General features: G+C 38.6%; 1 pseudogene; it reads right to left on the bottom strand.

The window, feature by feature from the left end:
* Positions 1–17,661: 17,661 nt before the first annotated feature.
* Positions 17,662–17,759, bottom strand: LOC132297752 (small nucleolar RNA R71; annotated as a pseudogene).
* Positions 17,760–18,043: the final 284 nt, after the last annotated feature.

The raw sequence follows: 18,043 nt of genomic DNA, 5'->3' as shown, positions 1-18,043 counted from the left end.
ATTGCTGGCAGGAATTAAGCTTGCCAAAGAGCTGAAGGTCAGAAATTTGACTGTTTTTAGTGACTCACAGTTAATCGTTCGGCAGGTGAATGGCGAGTATGAAACCAAGGATGAAACGATGGAAGCATATCATTCTGCTGTTATGCGGGAGGCCAAAAACTTTGAAAAAATTGAATTCATTCAAATTCCGAGGGAGCATAACGAGGATGCCGATCGACTAGCATGTAGTGCCTCGGGTTCTGGAGAAACATTGGCAAAGGTGATTCCAGTAGGAATATTAAACCAGCCATTCATTTTTTAAGAACCTTAGGGCTCAGATCCTTGGCAAGTGAATGTTATTCCATATGAGCCAAGCTAGATTGATCCGATCATAACTTACATCCGGGATGGTACTCTGCATGAGCAAAGAGATGAGGCTAGGAAAATCAAATCGAATGCTGCAAAGTACGCCATAGTGCATAACCAGTTGCACAGAAGATCTTTTTTCGGACCATACTTAAAGTGCGTCACCCTTACAGAGGCTCGGCAAATACTACGAGCTATTCATGAAGGTGTATGTGGAAACCACTCAGGGGGGAGGTCTTTAGCGCACAAAGCAATGACGCAAAGGTACTTCTGGCCGAACATGTCGCGAGATGCGGAAGAATTGTCCAGAAGATGTGATAAGTGCCAAAGGTTCGGACCATTGATTCACCAACCACCTGAAAACTTGTACGTAATGGCCACACCATGGCCTTTCGCATAGTGGGGGATGGATGTGGTTGGTCCTCTACCAACTGCAAGAGCTCAGAACAAGTATGTGTTGCTGGCTACAGATTACTTTACTAAGTGGGTGGAAGCAGAGCCGTACCCAAGCGTTACTTAAACTCATGTGAGACGATTCATTTGGAGTAATATTATTTGCCAGTTTGGTGTTCCGAGGTCAATCATCATGGATAATGGGACCAACCTTGACAGTAAGCAAGTAAGAGGGTTGTTGGAGGAATATGAAATTAATCAAAAGCTGGCGGCAGTAAGTCATCCCCAGGCCAATGGATAGGCGAAAATCACAAATAGAACAATCTTTGCTTGTATCAAGAAGAAGCTTAAAGAAAAGAAAGGAAAATGGTTAGATGAACTGCCGAACGTCCTATGGGCTTACAGAACGACCCCAAGGCAACCGACCAGAGAAAGTCCATTCACCATGGCGTATGGTACCGAGGCAGTTATACCAGTGGAGCACTTGGTTCCGACTGTTCGAAGCTTGGCATGGAACCGAGAGTATAATAACAGTATGTTGAGGTTTAACCTCAATTTGTTGGAGGAAAAAAGAGATGCAGCGGCGGTAAGGCTCGCATCCTACCAGCAGACGCTTACGAATAGCAATAACAAAAAAGTAAAGCACAGAGATTTTACACCGGGTGATCTAGTTCTAAAAAAGAAAGTGGGGATAGTCAAAAAGATGATGCCAGCATGGGAAGGTCCATACATAATTGCAGAAGCCATAGGAAAGGGGGCATATATCTTAGAGACCATGGCCGAAAGGCTGGTTAACAAGCCTCGGAATGCTACTTCTCTGAAGAGGTATTATCAATAAAAGTTGAATTTTAATATTGAATTTTGTTCATTTTCAATTGAATACAGGCGAATGTACAAGTTTTTGAGATTTATAAAGATAATATTCCTCTTTAAGAGGTTGATTAAGTAAAAATAGCAAAGCCAAGTGGTAAGTGGCATTCTAGCCGAGCGTCAGGCAACTAAGCAAAGTAAGTGGCAGCTGGCACTATGAGCCGAACGCCAAAAACTTGCCAAAAAGAAATAAAAGGCCAAGTGGCAAGTGGCATTCTAGCCGAACGCCAGGCAACTAAGCAAAGTAAGTGGCAACTGGCATTATGAGCCGAATGCCAAAAACTTACCAAAAAGAAATAAAAGGCCAAGTGGCAAGTGGCATTCTAGCCAAGCGCCAGGCACCTAAGCAAAGTAAGTGGCAGCTGGCACTATGAGCCGAACGGTAAAAACTTGCCAGAAAGAAATAAAAGGCCAAGTGGCAAGTGGCATTCTAGCCGAGTGCCAGTCACTTAAGCAAAGTAAGTGGCAGCTGGCACTATGAGCTGAACGCCAAAAACTTGCCAAAAAAAAAAAATACTTTTGCTGTGACACATTAGCTGAAAGCCAACCACTGACATACAGGGAAGAACCAGATCAGATCATCAAATCAAAGAATTTACTGAAAGAGTTTGATCAGAAGTTGGCCATCTCATTAATAATAAAGTTTAAAGAGTTACAAAAACGATGGGTATACAGATGGCAAAAATACAAAAGAAGGAAAGTCAATACATCAAAAAAGTTCTAACTAAGAAGCGTTTGCCTCGTCAGCTTCTTGATGATGCTGAACGGTCTCCTCATTATTGTTGGTGTCACCATCCTCACGTGGAGGAGAGTCGAGGTGAATGACAGAATCGTTCTGTTGAGTCCTACCCTCAACAGCGTTGGAAGAATCATTCCGCTGAGGGTTATCTTCAGCAGTAGTAATAGATGGAGTCACGGTGGACAGAGGAAGAATGTCCAAAGTCAGAGCAGCAGAAGGAATAGGAGTGATCCGGGAAGAGGCAATCTCTTGGCACTCATCAAATATGCCCTCAGCAGCAGTGGAGTCTAGATCGGCATAAATACCCGGAGTGTCAATCTCCAGCTCCATGTCAACATCATCAGGGGTAAAACCAGTCTGACCCTCACCCGGAACACGATCGGCATAACCCTCTCCGAACCCCTGAGCATATCTGAGGGCCCCAACTCTGGAAAACCGAGCATACAGAGCTAGCATACCACCATTTACCCTACTAATGGTGTCGAGTAAAGCATTGCGCTCGTCCAAAACCCTTTTCTCAAAGGCCATCCGAGCGGATTGCTCACCACTCAGAAGGCGTAGTAGTTCTTCCTTTTCAGCCTTAAGGGATTCCCGCTCGGTATGCCAGACGCTCTTCTCGAGCTGCAATGCATTCCTCTCATCCTAAAGAGAGTCGGTCTCCTTCCTCAGCAAGTCCCTCTTCTATTCAACCTTACCAAGCTGAACCATCAACCCGGTCTTCTAAGCAGCCAAAGCATCGTTCTCCTTATTCGCTGCATTAAGGCTGTCAGGGAATGCACGAACCTTGGCATTCACAAGCTCAACCTGCTTCTGCATAGCCATCATCCCATACAGGGTCTATAGAGATATACAGGACAACTGGTTAAACCGAGCAGATGGTTAGAAGAAACTAAGTGTAAAGACTGTATAAAGACTTATTGACTAAGAGGCAGAAGTTACCTCCATGGCAGATAAGGGAAATTGGCTGAACACTTCCTTATGAGACAGACCCTTGGCTACCTCAATGTCCTTGGGAGTCTACATACTACTGTAGCATGCCATAGCGGTCTGACCATCCTTGAACATGGTCTCGTTCGGTTTTACAGACGATCCGTCTGTTCGAATGAAGCGAGGGTTCCATGGTGCCGTTCCTGAAGCAGAGGTATGCCCAAAAGGGGTAGAGGGCCTAGTCTGAGAAGGCCTTGCTAGAGATATCACATTCGGCCCAGAGGGCCTGACCCTCTGTGACAAAGGAACATCATCAACGCTGAGGGCACTATCAGGCTGGTGCCTTTTTCCTCTTGCTTTTTCCCATGCGGAAGCAGTAGTAGAGCCGGGAAGATTGCTGACAGAGGGGGTCACGTTCGAACTAGCAGTAGTTGTGTTGGCGACCGGGTCAGTAGCCATCACGGTCAGATCGGTGGAAGGAGTGGTATCAGAAAGGGTAGCAGAGGAAGATACTGAAGCTGGTGAAGAATTTGCTGCAGGGGTGATAACAGGCCTGGGGGCAGTTTTCTTCCTACCAAAGGAAGGGATCTGGAGTTGACTCATTGTCTTGCCAAGGGCTGAGAGAGCTAGGAGGTTGTCTGAAGTGAGAAGGTCCGAGTAGGAAGGAACGTTGGTCAGAACGTACTGCTTCAGGTAGTTATCCCTATCCCTGCACACACCGTAGCTCAAATCATCACAAGGAATGCCTAAGGAACGGCACAAGAAAGTACAAAAATGGGGAATACAAATCTCGCAAGGACAGTTACTCTTATGGGTTTTGTATTTCTTGTAAGAAGAGACAGAGCACTCTCCAAAAGCTCTCGGGATAGGGAAATCCTCCGCAGCTAGAGGGAACCAGGCTCCCCTAACCCCAATTATATTTTTCCTCCAACACTTCTCGGATTTGATTTTATCTGTGCAGATGGACCTCTTCTCAATGGGGAAAAAGTGGTAAAACGGTTCATCAGTTTTGATCTTGCTAACCTTGTAACAAAGGAGAAGATCCATGAGGTTCAGATCTAGACCTCTGTCACAGATCATAAGTAGCATAACAGACAAAATCTTAAGGAAATTTGGGTTTACTTGCAAAGGGGAAAGTTTTAGTTTGTTGAAAACATAGCAAAAGAAGGGATGCAAAAGGAACCTAAGGAGGTTAAGATGAAGGTGTGAAAACAGAACCTCGTCGGGAAGAAGGCCAGCATCGGTTCTAATATTCACCTCTCTGGGGCAATTTCTAATTTGTATATCGTCAGGGAGGTGAAGTTTCATGCGAAGAACATCTAGATCTATAGTCATGGTGAGAATGAATGAAGATTTTAAGGAAGAGAAAGAGGTCTTCTGAAAGAAAAATGCAAATGAAACTAACCTCAGAAAGTGAGAAAGGCAAAGAGTACTACAAGGTCGCTGGAAGGAGGATCTTTTGCAAGAAATCGCCGGAGAAGATCGAACAACAAAAAGTGAGATGGAAACGGTAAAGAGAGTCGATGGAACATCTATGAGGCTTATAAAGACAAGGTGGGCCCGAGGGCCGAGGAGTCAAGAAAGCGAGGAGTTTTTTAAATCTCGAAACGCCGATCCCCAAATCTAACTGTCCATTCTCCCACGCGATCTTCTCGAGCCGTCAGGTCATGATTAGCAGCCTTTAATAATTACCCCCTAATCAATAGGAAGTAATTATGGGGGGCAGTTGAGGATGCAGTAAGTGGCATGGGCCGGTTACAGCTCGCTGGCATGGGATCGGGTGGAACAATTAAAGTATGACCCATGCAAAAGCACCGCGGAATGGTCCGAGCTTGGAAAATCCACTGAGGAAGATCAAGCCCATTGGAAAGTCAGGCCCAAAAGGAAGAAAACCCTTGAATAGAGCCCCAATGTAATCTGTTAGTGAGAACATTCGCAATGGTCTATAAATAGACCATTACGGGTGGATAAGAAGGGGGGATTTTATTCTATTGAAGTGTAAGAATTCTAGAGAGAGAAAGGGGAATGAATTTCTTGCATCTTGAACAACTCATTAATTAAAGTAAAATAAGAAACATAAACAAAATTTACTTTCTCTAATTTTTATCCTATGTTAATTTCGGTCGCCCTCCCGGAGTCTCCTACTATTCAAATTAGTCTTCCTCATCTTACATGTGCTTCTATAGGTCTTCTTTGTACATGTTCATATCACTTACATCTACTTTCTCTAATTTTATCACTAATAGGTGCCACATGTAATTTCTCCCTCAAATTTTGATCAGAAGACTGTCAATCTATGACTATCCAAAGTCTGTCAAGATCACAGTCTTGACAACAAACATAGTTAAAAGGTATCTGTCAAGAAAAAACACATTTGATTCATACATCTCACCCAACTGCTTCAAATTGACAAAAACCAGTGAAGACTCCAGCGGAATGCATCAGACGCATACCGCTATGCTTTAAGAGGCCACTGAGTAAGAGTATCAATAACAGAATTCAACACTAGAACATAGAAGGTTCACAGCTCAGGACACTCTAATGAGCAGCACAAATCTTCACGATGTAAGCCCATATTGATAAATGTATGGCTAGAATTTGAATTCCCCATTCCAATTAACAAAATTCCATACTAAGATCTGAACTAAGGGAGAAGCATAATCCAAGGATCCCTTCTTTTGTTACAGTTGCCTATTATGCTCAAAGAAAAATGTTGACAAGGGTAATAATAAAAGTAAATAATAACAATTAATCTCATGCATACATCATCCCTCCATGTTGCAGATAAACAAAACTAGTGAGCAAATGAGAGCAGAATACAAGTAGATCGCTACGAGCCTCCATGAAAAGGATTTAGTTGGCAAGAATACATTCAGAAATGCCTCATTCTCTGCACAGCCACCTATTAGAGGGGGAAAGCTAACGACATTTTTCAGGAAAACCAGTTTGTTTCCTCACTACTTCTACAATGTACTTTTGAAGAGTAGTTGTATCCTTATATTCATTGGTATCTTTTCCAGGCGACGTAGGATCATGACACCCTATAGCCTGCTAGTGCTCACCCATATCACACCCGCCCACTGAGGTTGTCACAGTAATTGTTTCCTTATATTCATTGGTATCTTTTCTTTCTTCCATGGCAATTAAATGGTTGTTGCAGAAGTAATCGATTAAGGAAAGAAAACATTTGCCTTTAAAAGTCAAAATAGCCCAATTTAAAAGGTCAGACCAGTGAAAATGAGGCCATTGAATAGCACCTTTTGCAGATAAAGACACCATTCTATAGGTGAAAGAGCAATCAAAATAGAAATATATGGCTTCTATCCTCTACTTTCTCTACAAAAAACACAGGTAATTTTTGTAATCAACCCCATTTTAGTACTAATCATAGAAAGAGTCTATCTTGAATGACCAGCCAAAGAAAGAAAGAGTGCTTAGGACCGTGTTTTGGGAACCAAACAATATAATACCATGCCTCCCTATTTTGATGGACCTTGAACTTGTCTAGGCTGAACTGATTGATGAAGGACCACTTTTTTGTGTTTTCCTGAATGATGAAGGACCATTAGAAGGGACCCAAATTATTCCATCTTCTGAAGCTATGTTAAGATATTCAGTGCATCTCCTGAGTTCCATTATCATCCATAATGTCATAAATAGAGCCATCTGGATGCCAAAAATCATACCAGAGGCTTTTATATGCTGTACTCTCCTAAGTAGTGTGAGCAGAGGTCATAGGTTAGTAGTTCAGGTGGTTTATAGGACATGTTATTAGTGGGTAATGTTAGTTGTGTATTGTAAGTGATATATCATTTGTGTAAACTCCAATATCTACAATTATATGAGGTTTTGTTAGAATATGAACTCAATGCAAAGAAATATTTGAACTTGTTCGTAATTATCCAAGTCAATTTCTTTAGGGAACATGCTAAAAATGAAAAAGATTAAATACCCATTAAATGTATTGAAATAGTGCTAAAATAGAAATAGAATATTGTTCTTTAAATATGCCTAGCTACTTGTGAATTGTGTGGTGGTCTTGGTAGGCAACCGATTCAGATGGTGATTAGAGTATGGGTGAAGTTGTTCTGATCCTATACTCATGGCTTAGAGAGTGAACCACTATGATTTGTTTGAGTCCATGTACTTGGCTGACTAAGTGAAAATTAATAATTGTGAACCAATAGGTCAACTAATTAACAGGTTGATGTAGAGGAAATGGTTTTGTAGTGGAACTTGTGTGCAATTACGATTTAAGATGACAATTAACGAGATATTAACTATTTATCATAAGATTGAGCTATAAATTTAATAGAGTTACACACATGTATATAGGAGGGCATAAGGTCTATATAATCTTACTGTACTATGATCTTACTGAGATTATGAACTCACAGCTTTGTTATTTTATAGGTACTTGATAAGGTACATGGCAGAGGGACGTACAATGTAATTTATGTCATTTGTTTTAATTTTCTAGTTCATATCTCATTATATGAGACATTGTAGTGAAAATTGCTTTGTAGTAGTTATGGAGCAGGATTTTATGTTTTTGGTATTCTGGATGATGTTGAATAGTTATCATGAATTTTATTCTAGAATTTGTTTAATAGAATATAGCTATTAATTGGAGGTAAATGTAATGGATGTTGTTATTTGATTATGTATCTAATTAATGCACAGAATGTACCAATATGTAAATTTATTTTTCTTAAACACTTCATCTAGTGGAAGGATTCATAGGGGGTACTACTAGTTCAGAAGTTTCAGCTGAATAACAAATATTAGCTATTTGAATACACTGTTTTACAAGTGCTGAAAAAATTAAGAAAATTGATGTTAAATATTAATCTACTTAATTAGGAAAGAAAATTGGTTTATTTTTTCAAAAATAAAGCCAAAATGATTGAAAGCTAATGTCTTCTTAGATGATGCTGAGCAATTGAATTTAGCAAATACCTCTAATTTATCCTGAAAAGCCCCGTTCCCAATTTTGTATTCAAACAACAGGATAGAAAAGAAATGATGTATTAGTTTGTTTTCTTTATCTTAATTTGCTCTTCAAATTGTCTGTTTCCCCAACACTAGACTTAAAATTAGAGCCTCTAATTTATTTAGAGCATTTGAGGATTCTAAAGTGACCGCAATTCAAGCCTCATATACTCGTATCCTTCAAGTGAGATGATAAAATTTAGGGGTAAAATGGTCCCTGAAACTTCCATGAAAAAGCAGGTTGACATCCTTTCCTTGTTGCAATATTTGAGATAAATGGACATTTTGACAACATGTACAATGAAAAATCATCACTTGCATTGAGATTTGAACTGCAATTTTTTCCGTTTGCTATTATATTTTACAACTTGAGAATTTAAGGACCAGAAAAATATTTTTATTTTTATTACTCTACAAAAGTATTTGTTATGACTTGTTGCATCACTTGCTATAAAAACAAGTTCTTGACATCTAATTCTAATGCTGAAAGCTTCTAATTTGAATGTGTGGTAGCATATACACCAACCAACTCTGACAACAATTACTTAAAAGTTTGTTAAAATTAATATATAGTGGACAGTGAATCACTTTTACAGTGGCCGAAACACAGATAATAATTAGTTGAGCCTTGAAATTGTCTTTGAAAAAGTCACTTAGATGACTTTCACTGCTGAAACTGTTATTGGGTATCATGTACGGATAAAATAGTCAAAAACACTAACGTATTGCTCAGTTAATAAAAATAATTTTCAAACACTAAGACAACGCTCATTTGATGAAAATCATCATTGAAATTATTATTTCTAAAGGTAACAATATGGGCTTTTCATTTCTTGTACCATAATCAAAGAATTTGTATGTAATATATTATATTTATCTTGAGAAAGATGCAAAAATTTTATTAATATTTGGGTGGACATTCTACATCGATGGTTCGCCTTAAAAAAAATTTCTACATAGGTGTGGTTTTTGTGTGGCTATAACAACCAGGAAATCAGTGTTAGGACTTCCAAAGAACAGGCTTTCTCTGCCCATCGCACAATTCTAGCATTTAACTCTAATGATTTATCTTTCCTCCTCCTTGTTTTTTCTTAATGGAATTGATGTCTTTTCCTATGGTCCCCTTTCCTTCCCTTTTTTTTTTTTTTAATCACTTGCATTATTAAAATTGAACGAATAACCCATGATGCCCAGCCAAGAAATTAATTGTTGATATTTGATATTTTTGTAAGATGCGAGTACGAAATAGGAAATACCTTGCTTGCGCTCTAAAACTGAAGCTTCTCTCTGGCCCCCTCAAACCCTTGAGATCAAAGCTTAATCCAGCGCAATCGGTTGCCCAATAGAAGGTAGAATCTGTAACTGAGTAAAATTGAAGTTGAAGTTGACTGAGAGAGTGTTCAAAACATCAATGCTTTAGCCCCCAAAAGAAGGAAATTCACTAAGATTGTAATCAAGTACCATAGATCCCTAACCTGCCAAATGGAGTGTTTTTTTTGCTCGTCAAGGTAAACCCCAAGGTGCAAATTTAGTTTTTTGCTCAGCAACTGATTTGTGACGGGAATCAATACTGGGTGTGATCATTATTTACAGGGTAAACTACGATGACTCGGGTATGGATTAATTGCAAATAAACTTTTTTTTATTTTTTTATTTTTTTAGCAAATTGAAAATAAACTTAAGGTTTGCATTTCCTTGCAGTATGTCTGTACGAGGATCGTCCAATTTTGCAAAGAAAAAATTGATTCAAGGATAAAGTACAATAGCAACCTTAAGATTTGTCAAAAACAAGGCACAAAGATAAAGTTACTAATTTTTGGACAATGACATCCAAACAGAACCTAAAATCATGTGAAAAATCTACTTTGTTCAATTAATTTTAATTATAAAATATCAAAATAATTAGATGACCAAACTAGCCTCTTCCATCTCTCTCTCTCTCTCTCTCTCTCTCTATGGACTACATAGTTCCACTCCTTCGCCACCGCCACCCTCTTCCCCTCTCTATCTCTCTCTCTATTCATTGCGCCGCCGCCACCACCACCCATCTTCCCTTCTCTCTCTCTCTCTCTCTCTCTCCTCTCTCTCTCTCTCCATATATATATATATATATATATATATGTATGACGTTCACTCTGCCGCCACCACCACCACCCATCTTTCCCTCCACCACCACCACCGATCTAAAACTACTGATGGAGTACGAAGAAGAGAATCATGAATCTGAGGCAAAAGCCCACTGTGAGAACTCTACTCGCCAGCAATCATCTTCATCCAGATTACCTTCCCTATGTCCTCACGTGTCTCCGTGGAGCTTTCTACAACAAGGTCGAAGAATATGAAGCAATGAGGGGTAGGGATCGATCCTCTCCGACACCGACCTCACTATTGAAGAGCTATCCAATTGCTTAGGCTTCATCGCCCAAATCAACAATGCCTTCAACAATAACACGATAGCTTCTTCGAATCCTTCTCGCTTAAGAGCGAAAGTTATGATGGTGTCGTCGCCTCTGCTGCAACCATCATCGAAGTCATGCTTGAACGATTTGGGGATATATAGATACATACATATATATATACACACAGCCCCTTTCTCCCTCCTCCACAACCCATTCATAACCCCTTTCTCTCTCCTCTCTCCGTTTTATCTCTTCCTCCTCTTACCGCTCTAACACCACCTACCATCACCGCCACCACTGCCCTACCCCTTCTCCCTATCTCTCTCCACGATTCCACCCCCACCATTTACCATCACCACCAGCACCGAATTGGAAGACGAAATCACTGCCACCTGTCGACATCATCATCATTATCTAATTCACCGGTGCGATTCTCCTTGGTGACAGCTCGCCGCCGTCGTTGTCGCCCCTGCTGTCGATGCCTTGTGTGTGTGTGGATATATATATGTATGTATTTGTACATACATACATACATATATATATAAATATATATATATCTATGTGTGTGTGTGCGCATAAAAAAAAAAAAAAAATAGAAGGATGAAGAAGTGGTTTGGTGGAATTAGTGCTGGCAATGTGGTAGGAAAAAAAGCGGTTGGTGTTGGGGCGGCAAGAGGAGGAAGAAAGCACAGAGAGGGCGGATGGTGTTGTGGACGCAAGAGGAGGAAGAGAGAATGGAGAGAGGAAAGAAATGGGTCTACCCATACTAAACCTAGAGGAGGTTAGAAAGGTAATTTCAACATTCAAATTGGTTATTATAAAAGTCAAACTTGAGGGGGTATCATTGTCAAAAAATAGGGTAACTTGTATTTATGTGTCTTTGTGACAAACTTCAGGGGGTGTTATTGTACTTTACCTTTGGTTTAAAGTGATTAAAAGGCCCATCAGCTAAATGGAAAGACCCTATTAAGGTTTTCCTATTTAAATGTCAAAATCATGTGGTTTTCACTTTGTCAAGGGCTTATACCTTCACCTTTGATGTTCTCTATGGCTCACATCATTCTTCAGAGGCAATATAGTCTTTTGCCATCTTGTGGTACATGATCTCATTAAGAGTATGTGCCACATTGCAGTATACGGCTTTAAGGTTTCATTTTTCTAGTTTAACTAAGGTTGAGAAGCTAAATATTTGCTATAAGTTTATCAGGGGCACTATAGCCATTTCATAGTTGCATTACACATTTTACATTTGCCAATGGACAGTTATAAATTAAGCTACATTGTTAGCTTTACAATCACTGTTTCAATTATCTCGTGCATTATTCTTGTGACTATCACAAGGGCATTTTTGTAATGTCCCGGATCATTCTAATTTTTTTTGAATTTTTATTTTAATTATTTTTCGTGCCTTGATGTGGTCAATACCGAAGCATGCAAAAGTGTGTAGTGTGGTGGCCAAGTTTAAATTTAGAAAATGCCACTACCACTTTCAACTAAAAATATAGCTAGAGTGAGTAGGGATCATCCCAAGGGAAATGAGGTGTATTTGTGCTTGAAAATTAATGTTGGATTAGTAGGTCGAGTGATCAAAGATGATTGGTGGTTGATTAAGTGAACTAAAATGCAATTAAAAATAATACAAGTAAATAGCAATCTAGATAGTAGAGAAAAGATATAGGAAAGAGGTCTTGGGGCTTAGAGTCACCACTAAGCTTCACTTCATCAAACACTAGCAATTGTACATTAATGGGGAAATTTAAGTTGTAACTTGTGTGTGTGTGTCACTAATTGAAACTAAGCATGGATGACAATTAAGTATAGATTGTCCAGCCAATTTTAATGAATAGCACAACCCATCAAATGAGACCAATATCTATTCAATTAAACCACAATTGATGCACACACAATTATCTAGAGACATGCACTCTTTGCATTCACAAGTATAGAACATCAAGAAACAAGAATGGATTGTTCACCTACCTAAGAAATTAAAGCAATTACACTACAACTAGGCTAGAGATATGAAATTAAACTAATTAAACTAGAGATGTGATACAATCCATCAAGAAACAAGTGTGAACCATCAAATAAATCACAAGAGTGTTCCATTAAGCACCATGCCTTGACCATCACTAGATTAACATCATCAACACACATAGACATGCATCAATTTAATTAAATCTAGAGACAAAAACATGAATATCAATTCTAGCATACATAGACATATAACTAGAGCCAAATAATCAATTGAAAGTATTAATCCATACAAATCAAGTAGAAATCACAAGATATATATTTATTCATGGTCAAAACATCTATTACAACTAAAATCCTCAAAAATACACAAAAGCTAGGTTTGAGAAGCAAGCCTAGCGACTATCTCTAACCCCAAGAGAAGGATTTAGCCACTCATTGTAATGGTCATAGAACCTCAAGGGCTAGCTTAGAGGTTGACATTATCATCTTCATCCTTACTTTCTTCCCAAAAACCCTAGTTCGAGAGAGAGGAATATTTTTTTTCTATAATTGGTAATATCTATCTATGATGATATGATACAATATGTTCAATAAATCAATTACATAATCTTTTGAGTAAGGACCAAGTCAGAATTACAGCCTATGATTGGAGGAAATTCGCAGCTACACAAGTTGGGTAGAAATCGGCGCGCTTGGAAAATTAAACAACTCACTGCAGCAGTATTTTTAATTGATCGAAGATTCTCAATCGATCCAACACTTAGCTTCGATTGATTGAAGCTGACGTGGCATCAAAAATATCTTCTCGGCCTTATCCACTTTGCTGAGCTGGCACCGCCTTCATCTCGATCGATCGAGATTCCTTTCGATCGATCGAAGCTCCTCTGGTGCAATTTTCTTAGCTTCTTTCCAACTTTGCTCCTTAGCTCCAAAATTGAGCTAAATGGTATGATACCCCTTGATACTAGAGTCACGGGTGATCAAGTCCGAGCACAGATCCGAGGGATACCAAACAATTAAGTATGTAAACAAGTAGGATTACAAAAAGAATTAAGAAATAAATAATTAAATAAGCTGAAAGAATTCTAAAAATTAAATCCTCAAAAGTTATGAAACTAATATAACCCAAACTTTCCAAAACCTCCAATATACTTGCAACTCGAGAATCCATCTATTGGACCCCTAATAAAATCCCAATAGAAAGTAATGAACGAAAATAGAATCCAAAGCTAAAACACGAAAGGAAATCCTACGTAGTCGAAGGAGTGAGTAACTATCTCTACTCAGCACGATCAAGCTCTAAGCCTGAAACTGACGAACACCTGAAAAATAAGAGTGGGTTAGGCCCACGAGCAAATTCTACTATACTACAATCCGTACAGAGACCCAATACGCAGATACATCCTAGATAACTTAACAATAACTAAAATAATCTATATATGTATAAATACACACTATAGGACACTCACTAGTTCGTAGGTCTGTCTCAGCCTGAGTATAAGGTAACATACAAATCGCACATAACGTGGGCATGTATACCTAAACCTACCAGGGGACCAGGTATCTACTATGTCTAGTTATCCATCCTAAGCGATATACACACCCTAACCATGATCCTGAGACTCAAGCTTATATCACGATACTATAATCATATATATATATAAATCCATCCAAACTAAGGTATGTCATTCAACTGTTTATTGACCTGACATATATATAAGTAGGACTTAACTTTTATAGTTAGTCCATTTTTTATTTCAGAAGGGGTAGGACTTAGTGTTTTGAACTAATTCATCCCTAATATATTACAGTCCCATACTGTTGGTAAATGTTCTTTGGAGGCATCACGGAGTTGAGGAGGCTACTTAGGAGCTTGATGAGCACTAACAATTGCGTATTTAAACCCCTTAAGTTTAGGCATTCTAATACCTTTATCGATCTTACTTTACCGTTTTAGATTGAATTCGTATTATTTCCTTTTTCAGGCACTTATCCCGAAAATAAGCTAACTCAGCCAAATAAGAACTTAATTGAAACAATTCTGGGATTAAACAAAGAAATGAGCAAAGTGGAGAAAGAGGGAAGCAAATGAAGGCAAAGGTGACAAACAACAAAGTTCGATCGATCCAAGTTTAAGGTTCGATCGATCGAACAATAATCGATCTCAGCATTTCAAGATAGATCCAAGCCTTGACCCAAAAGCATAAAGTTCCAAAAGTTTGATCGATCCAACACCATTCTTCGATCGATCAAATACTTTTGTTCTTATTCAAATGACTGATCCTATCCACAGCTGTACCACCCACTAACCACTTTTGTCCTTTTCCCATAAATATCTCCTATAAATATCTCGGATTTGTCTTTTTCCAAAAAGCTCAGCTAGTTGGATCGATCCAGCCTAAGTTCAATAGATCTCAGCCAGTTCGATCGATCCAAGTCTAAGGTTCGATTGATCGAACTTCCTCTAGTGCGAAAAAGTTAAAATTCCACCTCATTGAAAGTTATCCTTTATCCAATCATTAGGGAATATTGTGTGCACGACCCCAGCTCATTTTGGTTGTCATTTTGACCTACCTATATAAGGATAAGGATTGCTTTTTACAAAGGGAGCCAACATTATTTTCATATCATCTCTTGGAGAGCAAGCTTAGAGGAGGAGGAGGCTAGAGACACCATTGGAGTTCTTCATCAACAAGGAGCAGATTTCAACTATGGAATTAGCCCTTGAGGGTTGGAGCATCATCACCATGAGTGACTAGACATACTCTTGGGGCTAGAGTTAGCCCTAAGCATGCTTTCTATATCTTAATCTTGTGTATTACTGAGGGATTAGTGTTGTAATTGATGTTTTGACACTTTGATATATATATGTCTTGTTTATTCAATGATTTATGTGGTTTAATGTTTCCAATTGATCATTTGATTCTATCCATATGTCTGTGTATGCTAGAATAGGTATTCATGTGTTAGTCTCTAGATTTTGTGTTATTGATGCATGTCTATGTGTATTGATGCTATAGATTTGGAGATTGTCAAAACATAGTGCTTAAAGGAATGCTTTTGTGATTCTCTTGATGGTTCATTCTTATACCTTGATGGATTGTCCCTCTCCCCTAGTTTGTTTTCATGCTAGTAGTGTAGATGTAGTGTAGTTGTAGTGTAGTGTTAAATGGGAGGACAATCTATGCTTGTTGTTTGATGATCCAAGCTTTGGAATGCAAGTAGCATATGTCTCTATCCTTGTGTTGTATTTGGATTGTGAGCTTAATGAAAGGATTAATGACTTGTTTTGATTTATTGTGCCTTTCACATGTTGTTTAGATAATATATGCTTCATTGCTTAGATATATTGTGCCTTTCACATGATGTTTAAACAATACATGCTTAACTAGTCATCCTTGCGTGTTGAATCAACCGAACACATACACACCAATATTGCAACACACCATTTGCCTACATTAATGACTTGTCAATGATATAGAAATGCATTGCTTGGTGGTGATCTCTAAATCCCAAGATCTCTCTCTCTCTTACTTACTCTTAATTGCATTATTTTGCTATCACTTAGTTTGATTTAGTTGCTATTTAATCTACCAACCAACCCATTGTTTGATCATTCGACCTACTAGCCCTAATTGTGATTCCACGACATTACTCGATCCTCATAATCCCTTGGGACAACCCCTTCTCACTCATATTACATAGTATAGGTGTTAAGCGGTTTGTAAATTTAAGTGTGATGCCCACTTGACACTAATTTCCAAACTCAAAATGTTGTGCATTATTTTGTGCACACGCTTGGATCGCATCATAATTTTGGCGCCGTTGCCGGGAATTAATTGATTAGATTTGGCAACGTCGGATTTGTGGAATTGATTAGGATTAGTACTTTTTTGATCATGTCTTTACTTTATTTCTATTTTTCTTTTTGGTTACTTATTATGTTGTTCTTACTTAACTAGGTGCGTTGTTGGAGAGGAAGCAAGCAAAGGAGCAATCAAGCATTCAAGCAAGCAAAGAAAGTAAAAAGCTAAAAATTCTAAAAATTTGCTAAGCTAAGCTTTAAATTTGGAGTTGAAGTGCTAAAGGACCTTTGTGAGACTTTCTTTACTCAATCCCTTAGTTAAATCGTTGGCCCGCGTGGAAGCTTATTTTTAATTTTCTTACATCATTGTTGTTAAAGCATGGGAATATGAATTAAATGTTTGTGGAAGGAGTCTAATTGCATTGTTGTGAAGGCATAGTATTTGTCATTCTTTGTGTTTATTTGTGTTTAGCATTATGTATGCATGGACGTCATTCATTGAGACCAACTCTTATCCCTCTTGATTTGCATCTTGAATCTGTCGTTAGAAATCTTACGGTAAGAGGAAGTTCAAATAGAGCCAATCTATCAATGGATGACCATAATGACAATCATGTTGAGGACATTGATCACATAGACCAACAAGGTATTCTTCATCCCAATGTGCACAATGAGAACATACAAGTACCGTTAAGCATGCCTAGGCCATTCATTCACCAACCACCACAACAACAAGGCCAAGTTCCATATGGAATGCCAAGGCCAATGTATGCTCCACAACCTCCCATCAACAATCAAGGAATTCAAAACCAAGGTGTTCATGTTACATCTCAAGTAGCTAATCCACCTCTTGCTTTAAGAGACCATTATGTGCCTAATGAGTATAATGCACCTACATGCATCCAATTGCCTCCATTTAGAGCACATCATTATGAAATTAAGCCACAAACCATTCAAATGCTTCCTAACTATCATGGACTTCTAAGTGAAGAACCTTACAAGCATTTGGATGAGTTTCTTGAAGTATGTTCCACCATAAAATATACGAACATGCCGGAAGAGGTTTTAAGACTCAAACTTTTTTCATTCACCTTAAAAGACAAGGCAAAGTATTGGTTTAACAATCTTAGGAATTTTTTAATCACTTTTTGGGCAAAAATGCAACAAGATTTCTTGAAGAAGTACTATCCGGTTTCTAAGACCAATGCCATAAGAAACTCAATTCGAGAATTTTCACACAGGATGGAGAAACGTTTCATGAGGCATGGGAACGCTTCAATGAATTGTTTAGGAAGTGTCCACATCATGACATGCCCAAATGGCAATTAGTTCAATACTTCTTTGAGAGCTTATCGGGCAATTATAAGGGTATGGTTGATGCTTCCATGGGTGGCTCATACATTAATAGGCATAAGGATGACGTGTGGCGTCTCTATGAGAGCATGAGTGAAAATTCTTTTCATAGAACACTATTATCCAAGAATGGTAGAAATTCACAAGGTAGGAAGAGTGTTGGCTTACATCAGGTTGACCATTCAAATGAAATAGCCGCCGAAATGAAGTCTTTATCTCAAAGGTTTGATCAATTTTTGATTA

Source organism: Cornus florida, unplaced genomic scaffold (assembly GCF_030987335.1).
Source record: "Cornus florida cultivar Cherokee Brave unplaced genomic scaffold, ASM3098733v1 CherokeeBrave_3.0.0_Hap2_Chr02, whole genome shotgun sequence".
Lineage (NCBI taxonomy): Eukaryota > Viridiplantae > Streptophyta > Magnoliopsida > Cornales > Cornaceae > Cornus > Cornus florida.
This window is presented reverse-complemented; position numbering and strand designations above follow the sequence as displayed.